Here is a 21,957-nt window from a genome sequence, read left to right on the forward strand (position 1 = left end):
CGAATAACTCACTTCTCATTTCTCAGTCTTCCTTTAACAGCACCTTCTCTGACTTTTTCTGACAATTTGTCTCTTGAAACTGCTTCATTAGAGGTCAAGACCTGCATTAGAGGTCTGCTTCACTAAAGGTCTTGCAGGAAGGTCAGAGGGAGAAGCCACACCGTTCTGTGCTTGCTCGAGCCCCTCTCTGACCATGTTACGGTCTTCTCTCCATTATGCCATCATCTTTACCATCATCCACGTTTTCTTTTCTTACGTTGTGTTTTAAAATTTATTATTTTTTTTTCTTTCAGCTTCACTCAGACCCAAAATATCAACACTCACTAGGTGAACTGCTGTTGACGAAAAATGTTACCCTCATTGTAGTAAAAGTTATTTTTAATTATAGTTGACATACAGCATTGTATGAGTTTTAGGTGTACAACATAGTGATTCAACATTTATATACCTTACAAAGTGATCCCCACAGAAGTCTAGTAACCATCCCACCTCTTCTTTCTTTCACTCTCCCTTTTCTCAGTGACCCTATATCTCAGGTTGGATTTCTGGGAAACAGACTCTGCATGGAAATGGAGATCTGAATACAGGAAGTCTGTTGGGAGGTACCAGGCACAACACGTGTGGGAAAATAGATTGGGTAGATGCAGTTTCCACAGAAGTCTCAGCTGATCCCTTGGAAAGCTTTGGAGCTGGCATAGTGTCGCGTCCCACGCGACAAGGGTTGTGGGGAGCGAGGAGGGCAGGCGCAGGGTTAAGAAAAGACAGTGGTCAATAATAGATTATAAACCGGGCCAAGGGACCCCCAGTCTCAAGGACTGGATGCCCCAAATAGGGCCTATGCATTAGCTTTTATTAGTTAGGTGGGGAAGTAAAGGAGATCAAGCTTGTCAATCCAAGATCTGTGAATCCCACACATCATAATAGGAAACTGATTCAAGCCAATCACCCTTGCCTGCAGGCAGCAGAACCTTAAGTCTCCTGATGTCTGTAGTTCCCCAAGGGACAAAACCTATACGCATATGAATAGATGGAGAGCACATCACTGACTCTCTTCCCTTGGGAAGGAATGCAGCCACAGAGGTAGAGGCTCTCCTTAGCCGGGGGACGGAGGGGGGCTGTGCCCACCTCTATGAACCCCGTGGGCTCTTCTGTTGGTCCCCACTCGACTGCACCTGGCTTGAGTTTTTCCTCCCGTGAGGAATCTTACTCATCATTGGCTGACCAGTCATCTTTCTGGGAACAAACAGGGAGACATAAGGTGCAAACACAAAGGTGAAGCAAAGTCCCTGAAAGGATCTGGCTCACTGACTCTCCTTTCTTTGGGGGCAGGTACAAGGAGACAGATGGGTACTGCTGCGTGGCCACAGCATAGCCCTTTTAGAGTCCTCCAGAATGGAAGCAAGGAGATGTGCCTTTGGGTCTCTTCATGAATCGATTGGTCCAAATGTCCCCAAGGAGGGGCGATCTGGCTTACACTCCCCACCACTGAAATAATTCTCTCAAAAGCCCCCAAAGCCCTCCTGTTTTCTTGGGACCCTCCAACTGGCGTCCCTGCAGCACAGGCCCACACTAAACAGGCCCTCTTCTCCTGCGTCTGGCGCCCGGCACAGTGCTACTACCCTGGATGGCCTTGGTTTCTTTCACTGGCTCCTTTGCCCTCCTAGACCTGGGTTCTCTCCTCTGCTCGGCCCTCTCTACCTTGTCTATAGTCTCCCTCCATCTCATCTTCTCTCAGCTTCACGTCTCTCCAGATCCCCCTCCGACTTCATCACACACAGCACCACCATAGTCTTCTTGAGACCCGCCCGCTCCACCCCTCCTTCTACAACACTCACCAGGAGCTCAGCAGAACCCCTCTGCGGCATCTTCCATTTCACCCCCCATTACAGGTCTTCCTCTCACACAGGCTATTACAGTCATCTTTTCAGACCCTCACTTTGCATCCCCTTTGCTAATCTTTTCTCAGCAGCCCTGGGTATTTACAAGGCTGGTGCCCCAGTGCCATGCCTCTGTCAGCTCTCCCTGTCCCGGGTGGCTTCCCTGACCTAGCACCTGATAAATGGATAACCTTGCTCAGTGCAGTCAAGTTTCAAAATAACATGGTTGGATAAGCACAGGACATTGTTGCTTTGGGAAATAAGACATAAGGCATGCCCCACTGTTAGAACACAGCCAGTTACAGGCAGCTTTGCCCCAGCTCCCCGCCAGGGCACAGGCAGGCGGGCTCTCTTCTGCCTAGTCTTCCTTTTTCTCCAGCCTAGGAAGCGATTTCGATTCTCCCTGAGCCCAGGAAATGTAAGGCTGGTGGTCAGCAGGACTCTCGGAGGGAGATGGCTGTGACAGGAGACTTTCTTGTGTGGGGGGGGCAAAACGGGGGGAGGGGAGGCTCTTTGGGATCTGACAGGCTTGTGCGAGAATCCCCAGGAGCCAACTTCTCCCGGGACGCTGCTCTTTTCCTGCTCCACCAGGAGCCAGCCTAGGGGGCAAGGAGACCTCTGAGAGGCCCAGGGTGGGGGGAGGAGGCCATGGGCAGACGGCGATGTCGTGTAAGCCGCCCCACCCCCAGTCCATCCCCACCCGCTCCTAACAAGGATCCCCGGGCAACTGCACAGCTGCCCCTAACTCCGACTTAATTCTCTCTGTGTGCTGTGCATTGAAGAGAAGCCAACTCCCAAACAAAGAGGCGGTTGCACAGGGTTTCTGGGGAGGCCGCTGGCCGGCTAGGAGAGAGCGAGCCTGGGAACTGGAGGGGGTGTGGGGGGGACGGTGGGCGCTGGAGAAGCGGGGCGGGGCGGGCGGAGGCGCTGGCCGGCAGGAAGTGCCCAGGGGCGCCGGTCGGGAGGCAGGGTGCCCGCACCCTGACCCTCTCGGGGTGGGAGGCCAGCAGCGCGGCGAGGCGTGCGGACAGGGGGAGGCCCTGCGAGCCGCTGCTCCGCCTCTCGGCTCCGCTGCCCTGGCTGCAAACGGAGCCCTGCGGCCCACCGCCGGTAAGTGCAGTGCGCCGGGCTCGGCAGGGCCCGCTGGGGCGGGGGCCTGAGGAAAGGAAGGGGACCCCGCGAGGCCGGCGGGCCTCAGGGAGGAGGTGCGCCCACTGCCCCTGCATGGTCCCGGGAGCTGGACCGCGCGGGGCCCCGGCGGACAGGAGCAAGCTGACTTCGGATGAGGAATGAGGGCCGGAATCCTCGGAACACTCAGGACGGATGTGTGTGTACGCACTGGTGTCTATTTGGGGTCCCCAGCATTTGTGTCCATAACTGTGCCCCTGGTTTCTGCCCGAGGGTCTTGGGCTGTCCAGAGTGCTCAGTGTGTATCTGTCCCTCTTCAAAATGTCATTCTCTTTGTCCACCCTGAATTTTAGTTGCTGGCTCTTAAGCATACGCCTGGGGTGACAGGTCCAGAGTGATCCTAGCTAAAATTGTACAGTCCTTGGCTCTGTTCCCCACGCAAAACAGTGCTTGCTAAATGCTGGCAGCTGGGGTGTCTCATGCATGCACACGATTGTTCTCAGCGGGTCTGTCTGCCTGTACAGGGCTGTCCATGAGTCCCGTGGGCACAGCTGTGTATTTGGGGGAACGTGGTTCTGCAGGCCCTGTCACCTGTGTTTGCCTGCCAGTTCCTCCACGTGCAGTTGGCTATGGAAAGAAAGAAAATGTGGAAGGTTCTAGAGTGTATTTTCACCAGTGATACATGTGGAGTTCACATGCGTGACTCGGCTAGAAAATATGAAAGGGAGGAGGGCTCAGTTGGGTTGGGCTGGAGAGCATCTCAGCTTGGGTCTGAGTTGCTGAGTGTACAGGAATCAGTGCTACCAAGGTCTCCAGGACGTTGGCACACATTTTGAGGCAGGGGCGTCGTGGAGAGGAGAGGCAGCTTCTGGAAAAATGCCTAAGTATACTCTAGGGCAGAGGGTGGAGGTGGAAGGGTGGAGAAGAGAATGAGGCCAGAGAGGCCTGTGTTTAATTTGTGGGCAGCTTATTTTTATAGTGGAAAGACTGCAATTGGAGTCTGGAGACCTGGGTTTGAATCAGAATTTAGTGGTTGTTACAATGTCAGTAGCAGTCACTCTGCCCAGGTCACTCTGGGGTTCAGTTGCCACATGTGCAAAATGGGACTAATAACCACTGTCCTGCCTCCTTCGTGATGTGTCTGGAGGCTCAAATTAGCTAATGCTTAGAAAGTGCCTGAGTGGTAAGGCTCTGAGGCTGCAGGGCGAATGCCAGTGGCCCATGGGTGTGGATGGGAAGTGTGGGGAATGCTTGGTAGCCTGGAGCTGTTTGGTTTGTGGGTCCTAGAGGCGGTCATTTGCGTGCTGCTTCCTGTGATATTCAGCATAATGGAAGTGTCTGCCTAGATTACTTTGGACGCTGGGTATGTGAGGTGCGGACAGGTCTGCGTGGTGTGTGTAGTTTTTGTGTGAGTGCCTTCTGCAGCACAAGGGGAAACTGGCTTGGCTGGCTATAAGTCCTGGCCCCTGAGAGCTTGACTTCCAGAAAGCCTTCAGCCAGGCGACTCAGGAGGCTTTATACCCACAGTCTTGCTTTTATCCTCATGCCAACAATGGAAGCAGCATGGAGCACTCGCCACAGTTGGCAACCAGGGAGATAAGAGAGGAGGAAGCTTTCCCAACCGAGGTCCCGGGTCAGGGTTGTCGGCTGCAGGGTGCTGCCTTCTGGGTTACAGAGCCCCCAGGCTGTACGTAACTGAGTGAGGAGGGCTGGGAGCCCAGAGTTAGGACAGCCCCAGACAACAGGAAGTGTTTGGTGGTTTGTCAGCCCTTGGACATCACCTGTCACCGAGACTTCTTTGAATGTAGTAGCTGTTTGGTAAACATTGTGAAAGGAAAGAACCCTAGCCAGGAATCCTGGAAACCCAGGGTCTAGTCTCAGCTTGGCTTCCTACCCGCTGTGTGACCTGGGGGGAAAGTCAGGTCACCTCTTTGTGTCTTGCTTCCTCACAAAATCAAGGCATTCTTCCAGACTGTACTTCTGCTCTCAGCTCATGTTTCACTTCCTCAGAGAGGCCTTTCCTGATGCCCCGTCTAAAGTAGCCACCTCCTGGCCACAATTACATCCCCTCTCTAATTCCTTCATAGCACTTACCAGCGTCTAAAGGAACTTCTGAGCTTCGGGAGAGCAGGGTCTCCTCCCGCGTCCTGTTACCTGCTGGCTCACCAGCACCTGGAGCACAGTAGGTGCTCGAGAAAGGTTGTGTTAGTCAGTGAGTGAATAACTTAATACAGGGAGAATGGCTGCATGGTTTTCTAACTGATTCTAGGAGCCTCTGAGGGAGGAGCAAATTCCATAGGCAGGGCCCTGGGTCCCTCACACCCTCAGCTCAGGGTCAGTCTGTTACAGGTTGGCTTTCAGATAGGATTTCCTTTGAAGAAAACACCCTCCCACTAAAATAAAACTACAAAACCATTGTGTCAGAAGACCATAGGGGCCTCTTCAACTGCAAGTTGAAAAAATAGTACTCCAACCGGAAGTAATGCACACCCGCCCTCAAGGACGACCAAAGGCAGCAGTTCAGACCCTGGAAGTGGTTTCCACAGATCACTTCTGCTCCGCCATGGATTTCATCAGAGGGGTGTTTTTCGGCAGCTGGTTTAATTTCCTGAAATTTTGGTCAAGGTTAATATGAAAATGATTTTGCCCACAATACAGCAATGAGGGGTATGACAGATCTGTGTCCGGAGGGAGGGGTATGACAGATCTGTGTCCGGAGGGAACTCTGAAGCCCACATGAGACGAGCACTAGACCAGGAGAACACACTGAGTGTCTGCAGAATGGCTAAGCCACATGCTGATAGATGAGAGCTGTCTATTTAGGGTGACTGTCCTGTCTATCACCATCCTCCCTTGGGTGTGTTCCCAGGCAAATTGCCCAGACCTGCCTCCTGCCCAGGAGATGTCCACTCAGCAGCGTTTTTCTTGAGTAGTTGGCAGTGGAGAGAAACCTTTCTCTCTGAGCAATTCCTGGGCCTAAAGGACAGCAACGGGATGGCTCAGCCTGATCCACATTTCTAGCAGTCACATCAGCTTCACAAAAAACATCTCTCGTGTGTCTCTTCCTGTAAAGACATCTGCAGGTGGCAGAGAGACTCCTGCATCCAGCACTGGGCCCGGGTTTGGGGCACAGAATACGGGTTTACCACCACCGTTACTAAACCCCATGGCAGTTAGCCTAGTCTGTGTATACTATAAGAGAGTTAGATAATATATAAAATTATACCTTATTTAGATATAAAATTCTATATTAATAGTATACCCATGGATGTAGAAGGAGGTTTGGCCGTTGCGTTGGGTCGTTTAGCTGGCTGGTTGAGGAGGGGGCTTTGGAGGGCGGTGGAGAGAAGAGGCATGAGTACAGATCAGAATCCTCGTTAATTCCTTCAGACTGCTGACCGCTGCTTCTGCCTGTCCTGCTCTGGCTGACTCTTGTGGGTTCCGGGCCTCATACGGTACGCACTTACAAGACAGCACACCGCAAGCAGACAGCTGGTGAGGGGAATCAATATACACAGATTCACCCGTGCCTGCTAGGAGCCATGACTGTTCAGGCCTGAGGAACACAGCAAGACCCAGCCCCTGACCTCCAAGCCCTAGTTGTTGGGGAGATTAAAGTCACTCCCAGGAAGAGATGGGAAAACTGCTGAGCGCAAACTGTGTGGCGTTCACCCCAGCCACAGCTGCAGTTAGGAGAAGGCAAGTTAAACAAGAGGTGGCTGTGGGCAGAGAGCCCAGCTCCGGGTCAGACAGTCCAGCCTGGAATCCGGGCTCTGCGCCTGCCTCCCGTGTGATCTCACTAGGTTTGTTACGTTACCTCACTAAGTCTCAGTTTTCTCATCCTACAAACCGAGGAAATGATCTGTGACTCCTCGCCTGGTGTACGGATGACTGGGTTAAGTCTGGGGAGCTCAACTCAGTATAGGGGCATGGGGCCCCATGTTCTGATGACAACGTGAACTGTTTGGAAAAGGGCTCATGGTGAGAAGGGGCCTCCTGGATGGTGACTGCTGTACAGCTGTGTCTAAACACACCTCTCCTGTCAGTGTCGGGGTGGTACGTGGCTTCCCGCTGGTAATGCCCTAGGCCAGCTGAGCGCTCCTTTTCTCTCTGGGTGCCTTTCCAACACACAGCTATGGGAGGGACGCAGCTGTATTTGAACATCTTCTGTCTCCGGTTTTCACTGCCCCTTAAAGGCTTAAGGAGCTTCGCTGTAAAATACCAAGCATTCAAGAATTGAGGACGCCACAGAGGTGCAGGAAATGTTAAGGAAGATTGCTCTAATGGTTCCCTGGTCTGTTTTGAAGTAGTTCCCTGACTGTCTTTGATGGCAGAGGGGGTGATGGCCGTACTTCTCACCCTTGTCCCTACTTATGGATTCTTTTTTTTTTTTTAACACGGATCTTGTGTTTTGGAAGATTTTTGTCAGCCAAACTTTACTATACATGAAAATTTGTTTCTGAAAAAAATTAATCAAAGACCATCCACCTGATACCGTGTTTCCCTGAAAATAAGACCTAGCCGGACCATCAGCTCTAATGCGTCTTTTGGAGCAAAAATTAATATAAGACCCAGTCTTATTTTACTATAATATAAGACCGGGTCTAGTATAATAATAACATAGTATAATATAATATAATATAATACTGGGTCTTATATTAATATTTGCTCCAAAAGATGCATTAGAGCTGATGGTCCGGCTAGGTCTTATTTTCGGTAGTGACTTCACTGCGCAGTGTCCACTTTCTACTTTACATCTTTCACATTTTTCAGTGGAATTCTGTGCTCTAGGGCATCATGAGCGCTAGGTCAAACGCGGCAGCACAGAACAGGGACACACACAGCGCATCTCTCCTTTGCTCACATCCATGCCCACCAAGATGCCATCAGCAGGGCCTTAAGTCAGCAAGTTTCTACTCAGTGTGGGTTCCTGTGCAACTGCATGGGCTGCATGCCCACGGAGCCAGCAAGGCTTCATCCTCCGTTTTAGTCACATTTTTGGATGGTGGCCCAGTTAGGGTAGAACAAGTCCTTTGCACGCGTGCCCTCAAGTGCCCTCAGATTCCAGTTAGCTGCATGTCCTTGGAAGATGGGGCAGGCTTCCCTTTCCTCTTCCAGGTCTCCACCCTTCTGCTTTAAATCATTTACATTATTTAAAAGTCAGCTTAGGTCATTTACTAACAGGTTCTAGTGTGTTGAAAAGGCTCAGAAGCAAAGAACAAAGGACAGGACAAAGGTGGGCATTGTCCATTTCCTCTGAGGTTTGGAGCAGATTGCAAAGCTAAAAGCTTCTAGGAGTCGTTAGACCTGTTCAGAGATACTGGCCAGCTGCTCCGACTATGACCCTTTTTATACTGGATCCCAGCAGATAGTTGGGATGGGGAAGGAGTGCTTTGGGACTCGGAGAGAAGAGAGGCTAGGGGAAGGGGCTGTGTGAAAGTGCCATGTGACTCCTATTTGGGGGTGCTTTTTGCACACACAGAGGCTTAGGGAAGCCAGGTCTCCCAGGAGAGATAAATTCTCTCAATGGGGAAGGAGGATGAGACAGGCAGAAGCACTGGGAAAGAATGAAATACTCAGAAGGTAAAATTACTTTTTGATAGCACAGGGCAGATAGCTAAGGGCTTTTAACTTCTAAAGTTCCAAGCAAACACTAGGAAACAAATATAGTAAGTCTTCATTGAGAGGTTTTGAGATTTTAGGCGAAACGACTCATAAGGAAATCAATTTTACCGTGGGCTAATTTTTATTAACAATGGTTAAGTTCCTGTGGCGTCTGCACTTTATAATGGACACTGAATGCAACAACGTTATTTGAGGTCCTGCTGTATTTGTCCCGTGAACTAGAAAAGGAGGGTGGAAAGAAGTACCCCCACCCCATCTTTTTTTAATGTATAAAGGAAAACTGTTAAGAGGAGCAGTTATAGATAACAGAGAAGCCACATTTCCTTTGTACCTTTAATTCCTTTAAATTAATCTGCATTCTATGTTGGTTTTAATTTATTATATAAATAATGCTAATTGTGCATAGCTGTTTTGAACATTAAATTTGGTAGCTCGTGACTGGCTATTCTCCAGGGGTTCACGATCTGTTTTTGTATGGATTGCAAGCTAAGATTTCATATTTAAAAGGTTGACATAAACAAGCAAAAACCAAAAAAGAATATGCAGCAGAGACCACGTGGGCTGCAAGCCTGAAAGATTTGCTGCTGGTCCTTTACAGCAACAGTTTGCTGAGCCCAAATCCATCCAGCATCAGCCTGTGATTATCGATTATTGTTACAGCTCAGGGACCCCCAGGCACTGAACTCGGGCACCATGGCTGGAGGGAAGCTTGCCTCTGAACCAGGATCTCTCCTCTGCTGCCTTCTGAGAGCCCATTTAGTCATTCTGGGGTGCAGCCTGGGAATTGGAATTTTCAATTCCTCAGGGGGTTCCAGTGCAGCTAAGGTTGCAAAGCACTGACCTAATGCAGTAGTTCTCAAAGGGAGGTCCCAAAGATTCAACGGCTCCCAGCTGGTTAGAAATGCAAAATCTCAGACCCCATCCTGACCTGCTGACACAGAAACTCTGGGGTGGGCCCAGCATCTGTGTTTTAATAAACACTCCAGGGGATTCTGATGCATCTCAAGTATGAGAACACTACTCTTAAGTCTTGGCCTTTTAAACCTACACTTCACAGATGGGCTGGGCGGAGAGAGCAGGAGGAAAGGGGAAAGCTGGCAAGGGGGAACAGCAAGGTCTGGGCTCGCAATTGTTATTTTACACTCACCTGAGGCCCTGGGAGGTTCAGTAAGCTGCAAGAACCACAACTTGGGGCTAGAATAACACCACCACCAACAACAACAATAATGAACTCTTCCCTACTAAAAGTTACCATTAATAATAATTTTAGCTTTGGGCTCTACTTTTCATTGCTACATATACAGAGGGTACCAAAAAAATGTATATACATTTTAAGAAAGGAGAAAACCGTATTAAAATTACGCTAATGGTAACCTCTTTGAGCACCTCTTGTAACTTCAGAAGTCAAACGTGACTTGTATTCATCTTTTGTTATGTATTGACTATTGAATCTTTATTGACTATTACAGTTTTAGTACCGTTTTTTTCTTTCTTAAAATGTGTATACATCTTTTTGGCCTCTATATGTTTGTCTTTGGTATATGAACTTACAGAAGGTACCCATTTGCTAAACACAGGGGTTGAAGTAACAACTTATGAACTAGCTTAAAATAATTTAAATAAACATGATACATGCCTAGGAAGTAGGAAAGCTGTGTTGCTGACCTTCACCTCATAACTGGTGAATTCTGTTCTCCCAACCACCCCTCCCATTCTGCACCCCAAAGGACAGATTCCCTCAGGGTACTTTGCCCCATTGCCTGCCCTCCAGCAATATAGCATGTGGGGCATTTATAAAAATGTAATAAGATTTATGATCTGTTGACAGCCTACTATGTGCCAGACATTTTGTGAGGTTTTTAACATACATTATCTCCTATAATCACCACAACCCTATAAAAATCAGTGCTATTATCCCCCTTTTACAGTTGTGAATGTTGAGGCACAGAGAGGTTAAAGACCTTCTCTAAATCCCACAGTTAACAAATGGCAGAGCTGAGCTTCAAATCCAGGGAGGTTTGGCCTCAAAACCAGAGGGAGTGGAAGTGGGGAAGTTTGCCTATGATCAGGCACGACGTGACATTTCAATAAATCTAAATTGGTTGAGCTTGTGAATATGTAAAACAGTTTTTCCCAGCTCTCCCAAGTCTTGCCCAGTGTCCTGTGCATCCTTAGCAGGGCGTCAGCCACACATTGGATTGCTGTGTGCCATCTTAGAAAGAATTCAAGGACCAGAGGCATATGGGGCCGCCAGAGATACAGATTCTATCCAAGTTGTCAAGAATACAGTTGCTACCCACAGAGCTAGCTGGGTCTTTAAATTCTTTGTTTCTCATTTTGGAAGTTAGCAGGCAAAGTGGGTTATAAATATATTACATATATTACATAATATGTAGTATAAATATTACATATTTTCATCAATAATGACGAGACATCCTTTTAGAGCTCTTCATGTCTCCAAAGCACCGTAGGCTCTTTAGCTCCTGACGTCCTGGAATTGTTGGTCTTGGTGACAACCAGAGGCATTGGGAGCTGGGGGATCATGACCGTCGGCAGCACTGGGAGTCTGCAGCTCCCCCAAACCCGGAGCCCTGGGCTGAGAACCAGATAGAAGGGCTGGAGTTGCAGCTCTGCTCAGCCTTGCTCAGTGAGAATAGAGAAATGACATCCACCTCCTGGGTCTCTCTGGCCGACATATGGGAGTTGACTGATGTCTAAGTTTCCTTCTCCATCTTCACATTGTGGTTTCGCACACCTTGGGAACAATGGGTAGTGATGAGCGTGCTGATGATGTAATTACACATGGTTGGTTAGGAGCCAATGTGGGCTACGTCCAGGGCGCTCGGATGCCAGGTCCGTTTCTATAACATCCGCCCTCTGTAACTCATGGCACCAAACCATTCATTTGAGAAAGAATTAAGGTAACAGAGCAGGGTTATTGGTTAGTTGCCATGTGAGTGCATTATTTCCTTGCCCAGAAAGGTCAAGTATCTTTAAAAAGACAAGTATCTATGTGCCTGGCTCTCATGTAAGGAGAAAATGCTATTTCTTTCCAAGAGGGTTCTAAGTCCCTAGAAAATATGTTTTCGCAGACCTGAGATGAGGAAACGTGGCTTATTTATCAGGGAGCTTAGCCGCTTCCAAACTCTCGTCAGTAAATTACATCACCTCCTGGACTTAAGACCTGACAGATTTACATCCAAGTCCCAAAGTGAAAATTGGAATTTGAATTTGGATGCATGAGTGTTCTTTCTCTCACCCTTATATACGCAGATCTGTAGTCTGCGTGCTGTGGTAGAACGCAAGCTAAAGCGAGGGTCTGCATAGCCAGGATGCCTGGCTTTTAGCCCCCGTCTGCCTCTCCTGGCATCCCTGGGCCCACGGGGTCTCTGAACCTGTGCCTACGACATGAATTGATAAAACGGACCTTATCTGTAACTACCCAAAAGGAGCCTTAACTTTTTCCTAGGGAGAAGTTATAAACCCCTTCGGGCATCTGCTGAAACCTGTAGCACCCCAGCATATATATGGTAACATTTTTCAGGGGCCCCGAATTATATAAGTCCTTGGAAGGTATGGTCTTTTAGGCTTACTGCTAAGCTATGCTTTCCTGCTCCAGAGGCAAGACAGGCACTCTTTTGAAAGCAAATGAGAAATTGTACAAATCCTCCTCTCTGGGAAAGAAGATGAGTTTTGTGTCATTCAGGCTTTTTTTTTTTTTCCATTTCCTGCCGCTGGAAGGAATGTCTGCACCTTTTTGATTCCCAGCAAGCAGGCTGTGAATGCACTTAAGCACGAAGTAAGATGCACCATAATGAAGGCTTCTGTGGGGGAGCCTCTCCTCCCACCCCAAGCACCTCTCCTCCAGCCTGGCCGGTCCCTGCCATCATCCCCAGGAAGCGTGCAGGCTGCGTGGTCAGCCAGCACTTACAGGACTTCATCGTCATTTTCTGGGGCCCCTTGCCCTCTTATTTAGATGACCCACCCCAAGTCCAACAGCTGGTAAGGGTGACACTTTTCTTTCCACGTATGTGACAGCACAAACCAAAATGAGAAGACCAGACTCACATTCATGTGTTGTGTTGAGTGATGTTGCCGGTGTTTCTACCTCCCTGGCTGAGAGCTATTTGAGGTCGGGGACTGTTTTATTCTTTGCCTTCTTTTTTCTTCATCCTTTTTGTTTTGCGTCTCCAGCACCTAGCACGTCATATACCATATGCATGAACAACCAACCAGGCCACTGCAACAATAAATGAGGGGAGAGCCTATGGCAGGTGGTAGCAGTGAGAAGGCAGAAGGAGTGGATTCATAAGATTTCTATTGAGAGCTGCAGAAGGGGACACCTTGATGAAGTATTCAGTATTGTGGGAAGTGGTGACATTGAGAAAGAGTTGAACATAATCCCGAAGGTTGTGCGCTAGACCGGTTGATGCATGGAGTCTCATTAAGATTAGGAACACAGGATGGTTGGGTTGGTGGGGGAAGGAGGTGACTTAGTTTTGGACTTGCTGAATGTCAAGGACCTGTAGCCATGTGAGTGAGCCTACAGCTCAGCAGGCTTTTGAGAATCATCAGCTTGTTAGACGAGGGTGGAGTTGGGCATGAATGAGGTTGAAAGAGGAGAGTTAAGAGGCACAGCACAAAGAATGGTCCCCATCTTACCCTGGATGGAATGCGAGCCTTAAAGAGATGAGCCAAGAAGAGGACCCAGTTGATGAGACCGAGGAAGAAAGGACAAAGTCAGAGACTTGGTGGTGTGATGTTCCGATCAAGACAAATTGGAGACATGGGAGAATGATCAGAAGAGACTGGTACCATGAAATCAGCAGTGCAGAGAGAGCTCCAAAAGGAAGGCGTGATTAATGATTACAAATTCAGCAAAGGTGAAGCGGAATGAGCTTTGAAAAGTCACCTTTGGCTTTTGCAATTAGAAGTGACTTTGTGGTGAGTGGAGTGGTGAAGGAGGCTGCACGGTGTTGGGCTGCAGAATGGGTGGACAAGGAAGTGAAGCTTCAGACCTGAGTGGTGAAGAGAAGGATCTGGCAGTAAGTTGAGAAGGAGACAGGATCCAGAGACGTGTAAGAGACTTGGGATCACAATTAGATCGAGCTTGGGAATCTTATACCTGAGAGTGTATCCTGGCTCTGTGTACTAGTCTGATTAATGACTAATTTATTGCTCCTAGAGATGGAGCTAGAGTAAGGGTTTTTTCTTGTTCTTCTTTTTGAATGGGACATTATGTAGAGAAGACTGACTCCCAGAGATGTGATTCAGTTAGAGACAAGGCTGAGTTACTGTATCAAAGACCCAACAGGGCAGTGGTTTAAAGAATAAGGCTTCTTTCTCTTCAGGTTAGGAAAGCTGTTCTGCTCCACACAGTCATACAGGGATCCAGGTTCAGGCCATCTTGTTTCTCTACTACCATGTTTCCCCCAAAATAAGACCTAGCCGGACCATCAGCTCTAATGCGTCTTTTGGAGCAAAAATTATATTATATTATATTATATTATATTACATTATATTATATTATATTATAGACCCAGTCTTATATTACAGTAAAATACGACCGGGTTTTATATTATATTATATTATAATGTAATACCAGGTCTTATATTAATTTTTGCTCCATTAGAGCTGATGGTCTGGCTAGGTCTTATTTTCAGGGTAACATGGTATCCCCAAGGGCAGTGTGTGGTTTCCAGGAGATGCTGATGCTGCTGGTCTAAGAAATGTGTTGGAAATGCAGATTCTCAGGCACGACCCCAGATGTGCTGAATTAGAATCTCTGGGGATGGGGCCCAGTTATCTGTGTTTGTAAAAGTCATCCAAGTGATCCTAGTGTACCCTAAAGTTAGAGAACCATTCCTCTGAGATGTTGTCTTTGTCTGCATGGTTGAAGCAGAATTTCAGACAAATCTAATGGTCCAGCTCTCAGGAAGGGGAAAGATTGTGGAGATGTGCAAGGGCAATATTTTAGGGTTTTGTTTTTTAATATTTTTATTTTTCCATTACAGTTGACATACAATATTATATTAGTTTCAGGTGTACAACATCTGATTAGACATTTATATAACTTATGAAGTGATCACCCCAATAAATCTAGTACCCATCTGACACCATACATAGTTATTACAATATTATTGACGATATTCCCTATGCTATACTTTACATCCTCATGACCATTTTATAACTACCAATTTTGTAATTACCAATTTATACTTCTTAATCCCTTCCCCTTTTTCACTCATCTCCCACAAACCTCCTCCCATCTGGCAACCGTCAAAAAGTTCACTGTATCTATGAGTTTGTTTCTTCATTTATTTTGTTTTTCTAGAGTCCATATATAAGTGAAATCATATGGTATTTGGCTTTCTCTGTCTGACTTACTTCACTTAGCATAATATCCTGTAGGTCCATCGATGTTGTTGCAAATGGCAAGATTTCATTCTTTTTATGGCTGAGTAATATTCCATTGTACTACTTCTTCTTTATCCATTCATCTATTGATGGACACTTAGGTTGCTTCCCTATCTTGGCTATTGTAAATACCGCTGCATTGTACATATGGATACATATGTCTTTTCAAATTGGTGTTTTGGATTTCTTCAAGAACTACCCAGAAGTGGAATCACTGGCTCCTCCTTTGTCTCTTGTTATAGGTTTCTTTTTTTTCAGTCTATTTTGTCTGGTATAAGTATTGCTACCCAAGCTTTTTTTTTTTTTTTTTTTTTTTCATTTTCATGAAATACATTTTTCTATCTTTTAACTTTCAATCTGTGTGTCTTTCCATCTGAAGTGAGTCTCTTGTAGGCAGCATATGTAAGGGTCGTGTTTTCTTATCTATTCAGCCACCGTAATTGGATCATTTAATACATTTACATTTAAAGTAACTGTTAATAGATATGTAGTCATTCCCGTTTTATTATTCAAATTTTTTATCTTTTTTTTCATCTGAAAGAAGTCCCTCTAACATTCCTTGTAATATTGGTTTGGTGATGATGAACTCCTTTAGTTTTTTCTTTCTTGGGCAGTTCTTTATCTGTCCTTCAATTTTAAATGATAGCTTTACTGGGTAAGGTAATCGTGCTTAGGTCCTTGCTTTTGATCACTTTGAATATTTCCTAACAAACTCTTCTGGCCTACAAAGTTTCTGTTGAGAAATCAGCTGACAGTCTTATGGGATCTCCCTTGTAGGTAACTAACTGCCTTTCTCTTGCTTCTTTTAAGATTCTCTCTTTGTCTTTAACTTTTGGTATTTTAATTATCGTGTGTCTTGGGATCAGCCTCATTGGGTTCATCTTCTTTGGAAATCTCTGAGCTTCCTGGGTTTGTATGTCTATTTCCTTTGTCAGGTTAGGAAAGTTTTCTGTCATTATTTCTTCAAATAGGTTTCCAATTCCTTGCTCTCTCTCTTCTCCTTCTGGTACCCCTATGATGTGAACATTGGTACACTTGATGTTGTCCCAGAGGCCCCTTAAACTATCCTTATTTTTTTTGGATTCTTTTTTTGCTGTTCTGTTTGGGTTTTTTTCTGTTACCTTATCTTCTAAATCACTGATTCAGTCCTCTGCTTCATCTAATCTACTGTTGATTCACTCTAATGTATTCTGTACTTCAGTTATTGTATTCTTCATTTGTGACTGGTTTTTATGTTTTCTATTTCCATTTTTATGTTTCCTATCTCTTTGCTGAAGTTCTCACTGAGATCATTGAGCATTCTTGCAATCAGTGTTTTGAACTCTGCATCTGGTAGATTGCTTGTCTCCATTTTGTTTAGTTCTTTTTTCTGGAGCTTTGTTCTGTTGGTTTATTTAGGACATGTTTCTTTGTATCCCCATTTTGGCTGCCCCCTTGTGTTTATTTCTATGTATTAGGTAGAGCTGCTATGTCTCCCAGTCTTGGTAGAGTGACCTTATGTAGTAGGTGCCCTGTGGAATCCAGTGGTGCAGTCTCCCTGGTCACCTGAGCCAGGTGCTCCAGGTGTGTCACTTTTGTAGGTTGTGTGTGCCCTCCTTAGTTGAGCCTTGATCGCTCTTTGCACATCAGTGGGAGGGATTGATCCTCAGGCTGATTTGTTGTGAGGCCTGGCCATGACCACAGTGGAGGAGCTGTTGTACAGGGCTGAGGGGGAGAATGACCTGCATCCCTTGGATCTGGCATTTGTTTATTCAATCAGCTACTTTTCGATCCAGTGCGTACACACACACCCTATCTCTTACAGCTCTGCAGCCTGTGATGCTGGGTGTCTGCAGGAGGTGGGAGAGAAAGGCATTTATGTTTCTCAGCAGTGAGATCCCACTGGGGTGGGCTTTAGGGCTCCTGGCTTTCCCAGTCTCTGCTGGGAACCATCTTTAAGGACTAGAGCAAGGGCAAGGAAAAGAGGCTGTGGGGCTCAGAGAAGGGCCATACACATTTTCATTGTGCATACCTGTCAAAACTGCCCTCCCTGTGTGATTCCTTCAGAGGTCTGACTCCTCTAGGAAGCACCTGACTGTGCCCTAGGCATTTCCCACCAGTACAACTGTCCTGTTCCCATTTGTGCCTCATTTGGATTGTTTCCAAAAGGATTTTCTGCTTTGATGTACCATGGATATAGGTCTGTGTTTTTCACCTGAGGATGGAATTGAAAATTGAGGGAAAAGAGAGGATGATTTGGAGAGGACAGAGAAAGATCTGGGGAGAAAAAGGCAAGAGGAACTTCCTGGGCTGACTTGTGCAAGACTTCCTGGGAGGCCATGTGGTGGAATTGCTAATGCCTGTGCTAAACCATCCACACAGAGCAGTTCACACAAGTTCAGGCCGCAGGAGTTATGAGTTTTGCTTCTCTCGTTTTCATCATCTCTGACTTAGGTGTCCTGGGAACTGTATGAGAAATATTTGCATAACTTTTAAAGCGTGCAGGTGCTTTTTCACATGGCTCTTTAGTGCATATGTTCATCCGTTCATTCATTCACTCAGCATCTACTGACACCCATGCATCAGATGCTATGGTAGATGTTCAGGATAGAGAACTGACCTCAGATTTTAGCAAATAATGTAATTAAGGCAAATGCCTTAGACTTAATTAATGGGGGTTGGTGACACTCAGTGTAAGAACGTGAAGTGGGTGGGAGTAACTTATAGCCTGTGAAGGGGGTGTGGCGGAAAGATTCAGAGGCTTGAGGAACATTGAATATTGTTGACAAGCAACATAACACAGTCATAAAGAGCCAGGATTGGACATCCAAACCAGGATATCTTTAAGTGAAAAGGGGCACTGTAATAATCATGCCAAGACAGCTGGTGTAAACTGGGACGGTCCTGGAGAAAATGGGCAAACTGGAACACATGGTCCCTTGCAAACAGTAAGGGGGACTTTGAGGACAGACTGCCTGATGCAGAAGTGGTCAGCAATTACTTTGCCATTGCTCAGTCCTGGAATGGAGTCACATCTTCACCCAACCCAGCAAGAAAGGTAGATTCATTACAGTTTTATAGATAAGAGAAATTGAGGCTCAAAGTCACAGAGCAAGTTAGAAACAGAAGTGGGACCAGAACCCAGCTCTCTAGGTACAAGTCCAGTCCTCCTTGAGACAGGGCAGAGGGGGTGGCATCCATCATCTCTGGGCTTAATGACCTCATTAGCTCTGCTTTGATGGCGGAGGCCCTGAAACGCAGCTCCATGGATTCCCACCCACCTACCCACCCACAGGTTCCCAGGCTGCAGCCCTGCCTTTGAGCACCTCCTTCCACCCTACTGCTCTTTTTTCAGCACCTTGCTGTGTTGAGAACTGAGATGAGGTGCTTAATGTTCACTATAACTCTTTCCTCCCCCCCCTTTTTATCTTTTTTTTTTCAGTAGGAATATATGTTTTAATAATATGACTAACAAAAAGAATACACATCTTTTCAATGTACATGAAACATTCACTGAAGAAAACTATTTTTCTGGGCCCTAAAGCAAGTCTCAACAAATTTCAAAGAACTGAAGTCATACAGAGTGTATTCTCCAGCCACAGTAGAATCAAGCCAGAAATCAACAAGAAAAAGACAACTAAGACATTCCCAAAATGTTTGAAAATCAAGCAATACACATATAATCTTAGATTAAAAAATAAATTGCAATGGGAATTAGAAAATACGTTGAAATGAATAGTGAAAATGCAACAGATCATAATGTTCAGAAAGCAGCCAAAGCAGTACTGAGAGGGAAATACATAGCCTTAAATGGATATATTCTTTTTAAAAGAGATCATTAAGCTGTATGCTTAAAATGTCTGTACTTTACCGTAATGTTATTAAACTTTAATTTTAAAAGATTAGAAAAATAGGAAATCATCTGATTTACTTCACACCTAAACACAAATGAGTGATAATATTCAGCTACACCTACCCTTCAAGAAAGATTTACCTAACTAAGTGGTTTTTGTCACACTTTCAAGCAAGATGCCATTACAGACTAGAAAATTTCAGGTGCTCAACATAGGACAGTTTAGAAGCCTTTCAAAGGGAACTTGGACCAACATATCCAGTAGGAGATTATACCAAAATTGCAATTTAGGGACATAAGATGCTGATGAATGAAAAGAAAGAGAAGACTAGGAAAAATAATGTCTGAATATGTTTTCATAGGTTCAGATTTAAACATAGTAAGTAGAAACTTAGGGAGCTCTTTACTCGTGTCAACTGCAGTTTCTAGAATAACCCTTGGAAAAGATCTCTTTCAACTGTCAGTTGCCTTCCAATGTATAATGCAAATTTATTACTCTGTAATTCTGTAGAGAATATAATTCTGTACAATTTTTACCCAGCCTCCTTCCACCACTGGTTGTTTGATAGGTTCTCATGATTTTGAAGCTCATCTTAATATTAACCTTAGTTACATATTATTAATATTAGTATCCCCCTTCTTTTAAAATGACTTTCCTATTTGAACCAATCTACTTTGTTAAGGTAAGGTCTTGGCTTTCTGCAGGTGGCTTCTTCATGGTCACCTATGGACAGGGTCTCCTGTGGTGGACATCTAGGTGGAGTCCACTAGCAGGAGGGTAGTCTTAGGTGCATACATGTGGAGACTGTGTCCCCAGCTATCAGATACGTGGCCTCTGGCTTATGTATTCTGTAGGGTTACCCACACATTGTTCTTCATTTGAGAATCTCTTAGGGAGTTGGTTGTAATAACCTCTTCACACTTGTATGACACTGAGGCTATAAAATTACAGAGCAAACAGTTCTTGCAAATTCTCCATCCCATTTGAACCTCACAAACCACCCTGCAAGGGAGACAAAGCTGGACCTACATCAGCTCCATTATACAGAGAAGGAAGCTGAGGCCCGAGAGGTCATGTGACTTGCCCAGGGTCACACTGCTATAGGTGACAGCTGGTATTCACACCCAGATCTTCTAACCTGCTGACTAGTACTGTTCTGTTTGTTCACTGATTCTTGTCATAAGGACTGGGGGAGTCCTCATTTCAGGGGTCAGACTGCAATTTAAAAACAGGACTGAGGAAAAACATAGCAATAGCAAAGGGTGATACCCATCTACAGGCAGAAACTTTCAAGACTCTGCATGTATAAATGCAGAGAATAAGGAGAAAGCCAAACTACCTACCGAAGGTTATGAGTGGAGCCCTGACGAATCCATGTAATGCATGTTGGCACTTGCAAATAAAGTGAAAAATGGTCATGTACTTAGGAAAACATGCCTCAGGGCACAAAGACTAGGAATCCTTAGTGCTAGGATTTTGAGTTCTACCTACGCACCATGCACATGATGCTGTGGTGAGCAATCTAATCCTAAGTTTGGTCCAAAAGAGTTGCCTGCATTCTTTTACCCGCACACCACAAATGCACTGACATAAAAGAAGAAGCCAGTGGTCGTCCAGAGGCCACAGGCCAGCCCGTGTCTCACTATAGACCCCTTCCCCAAAGGCAAGGAGATGGAGGACCAGGGAGAAAAGTGTGGTCCCCCCAGAGGGTTCCCCAAGCAGTTTGGTATGTTGGTGGTGACAGCCAGCGAGGTCCTCTTGACCCAGGATCCTGCCAGGATTGGAGAACACTGGCCCTGCTGCCCCCTGGGATCGCCGGTCAGGGAAGTTTCCCTCATTCTTAGTTTCAACCAAAGACCACCAAGCTGAAGGAAGTTACTAGAAGCCCAAACTAGAACTGCTCAGAGAAAAGTAAAACATCTGTACCACTCTGCACATCTCTCTCCACTTTCTAGTTTTTTTGTGTGTTTTTTTAAAGATTTTTATTGGGGAAGAGGAACAGGACTTCATTGGGGAACAGTGTGTACTTCCAGAACTTTTTTCCAAGTGGAATTGTTGTCCTTTCAATCCTAGCTGTGGAGGGTGCCGTTCAGCTTCAAGTTGTTGTCCTTTCAGTCTTAGTTGTGGAGGGCGCAGCTCAGCTCCAGGCCGCCGCTGCCAGTCGCAGGGAGCACAGCCCACCATCCCCTGCGGGAGTTGAACTGGCAACCTTGTGGTTGAGAGCCCACTGGCCCATGTGGGAATCGAACCAGCAGCCTTCGGAGTTAGGAGCATGGAGCTCCAACTGCCCGAGCCACCGGACCGGCCTTCCACTTTCTAGTTTTGTGCCTCGGTTTCCTCTTCTGTAAAAGGGGTAATAACCCCTCATGGGATTATTGTAAGCATTAAATTAATTAATGCACATAGCTCAGTGCCTAGGATATTTAGTTACTCGCCATTATTGTTGTTATTGTGATTATATCAACCAATCAAAATCTTGTTGGTGGCTGGGGAGACAGGAGACCAGGTCCCTGCCCTGCCACTAATCGGCAGTGTGACTTCTCCCACCCCCCGGGCTCGGCTCCCTCAGTTCTCCAAGGGGCCAAGCTAAGGATCCTTTGGCTCCTTCCAGCTGTCCCATTCAGAGGGTCTGAGGAAGCCCCACTTTTCTGACTGCTTAGAGGGGCTGTCAACCCACCAGCCAAGTAGAAATTAAATCAGAGGGAGAGGAGGACAGAGAAGGACAAGGAAGTCTGTCTGGGGGAAGGAGCCACACGGTGGGACTGCTACCAGGTTTCCTGAGGAGCCTAAATTAAATTATCAATTAAACCACTTAGACTGTTGTTTCCTTGCCAGCTATTCGTGACCATCATGCAGCAGGACTCTTGCTGGCCAAGAACCCAGAGTTGGAAACTGGCACTTCTTTAACTGAAGGGGTGGGGCGAGGGTGGGTCTGGTTTTGTTTTTATTTTAGAATCACCAAGCTCCCCAGGAGCCCACCGCCCCCACACACCCCAGGTATGGGGTGCTCTCACCTTAGGGAGTGGAGAATCAGGGGACCCCCAACCTGAGCTCTTGCTCACTGGAGCAGACAGAGA

At 46.4% G+C, this 21,957-nt stretch overlaps 1 protein-coding gene and 1 non-coding gene across 5 annotated transcripts in view; one reads left to right on the forward strand and one right to left on the reverse strand.

Annotated features, from left to right (window-relative positions):
* Positions 1-295: 295 nt before the first annotated feature.
* LOC117029481 (small nucleolar RNA SNORD56) lies at positions 296-366 on the reverse strand. Its single transcript, XR_004424221.1, has one exon. It is a non-coding gene; the product is annotated as a small nucleolar RNA SNORD56 (small nucleolar RNA).
* Positions 367-2,800: 2,434 nt separating this feature from the next.
* The window catches only part of TSPAN11 (tetraspanin 11), a 71,253-nt gene continuing 52,096 nt past the window's right edge, over positions 2,801-21,957 (forward strand). For all 4 annotated transcript variants that reach the window (XM_033117584.1, XM_033117585.1, XM_033117586.1 and 1 more), the window contains exon 1: positions 2,801-2,987. The gene's annotated coding sequence lies outside the window, so the exon portion shown is untranslated. The remainder of the gene's footprint in view (positions 2,988-21,957) is intronic.

The sequence above is a fragment of the Rhinolophus ferrumequinum genome, chromosome 10 (genome assembly GCF_004115265.2).
Source record: "Rhinolophus ferrumequinum isolate MPI-CBG mRhiFer1 chromosome 10, mRhiFer1_v1.p, whole genome shotgun sequence".
Classification (NCBI taxonomy): Eukaryota; Metazoa; Chordata; class Mammalia; order Chiroptera; family Rhinolophidae; genus Rhinolophus; species Rhinolophus ferrumequinum.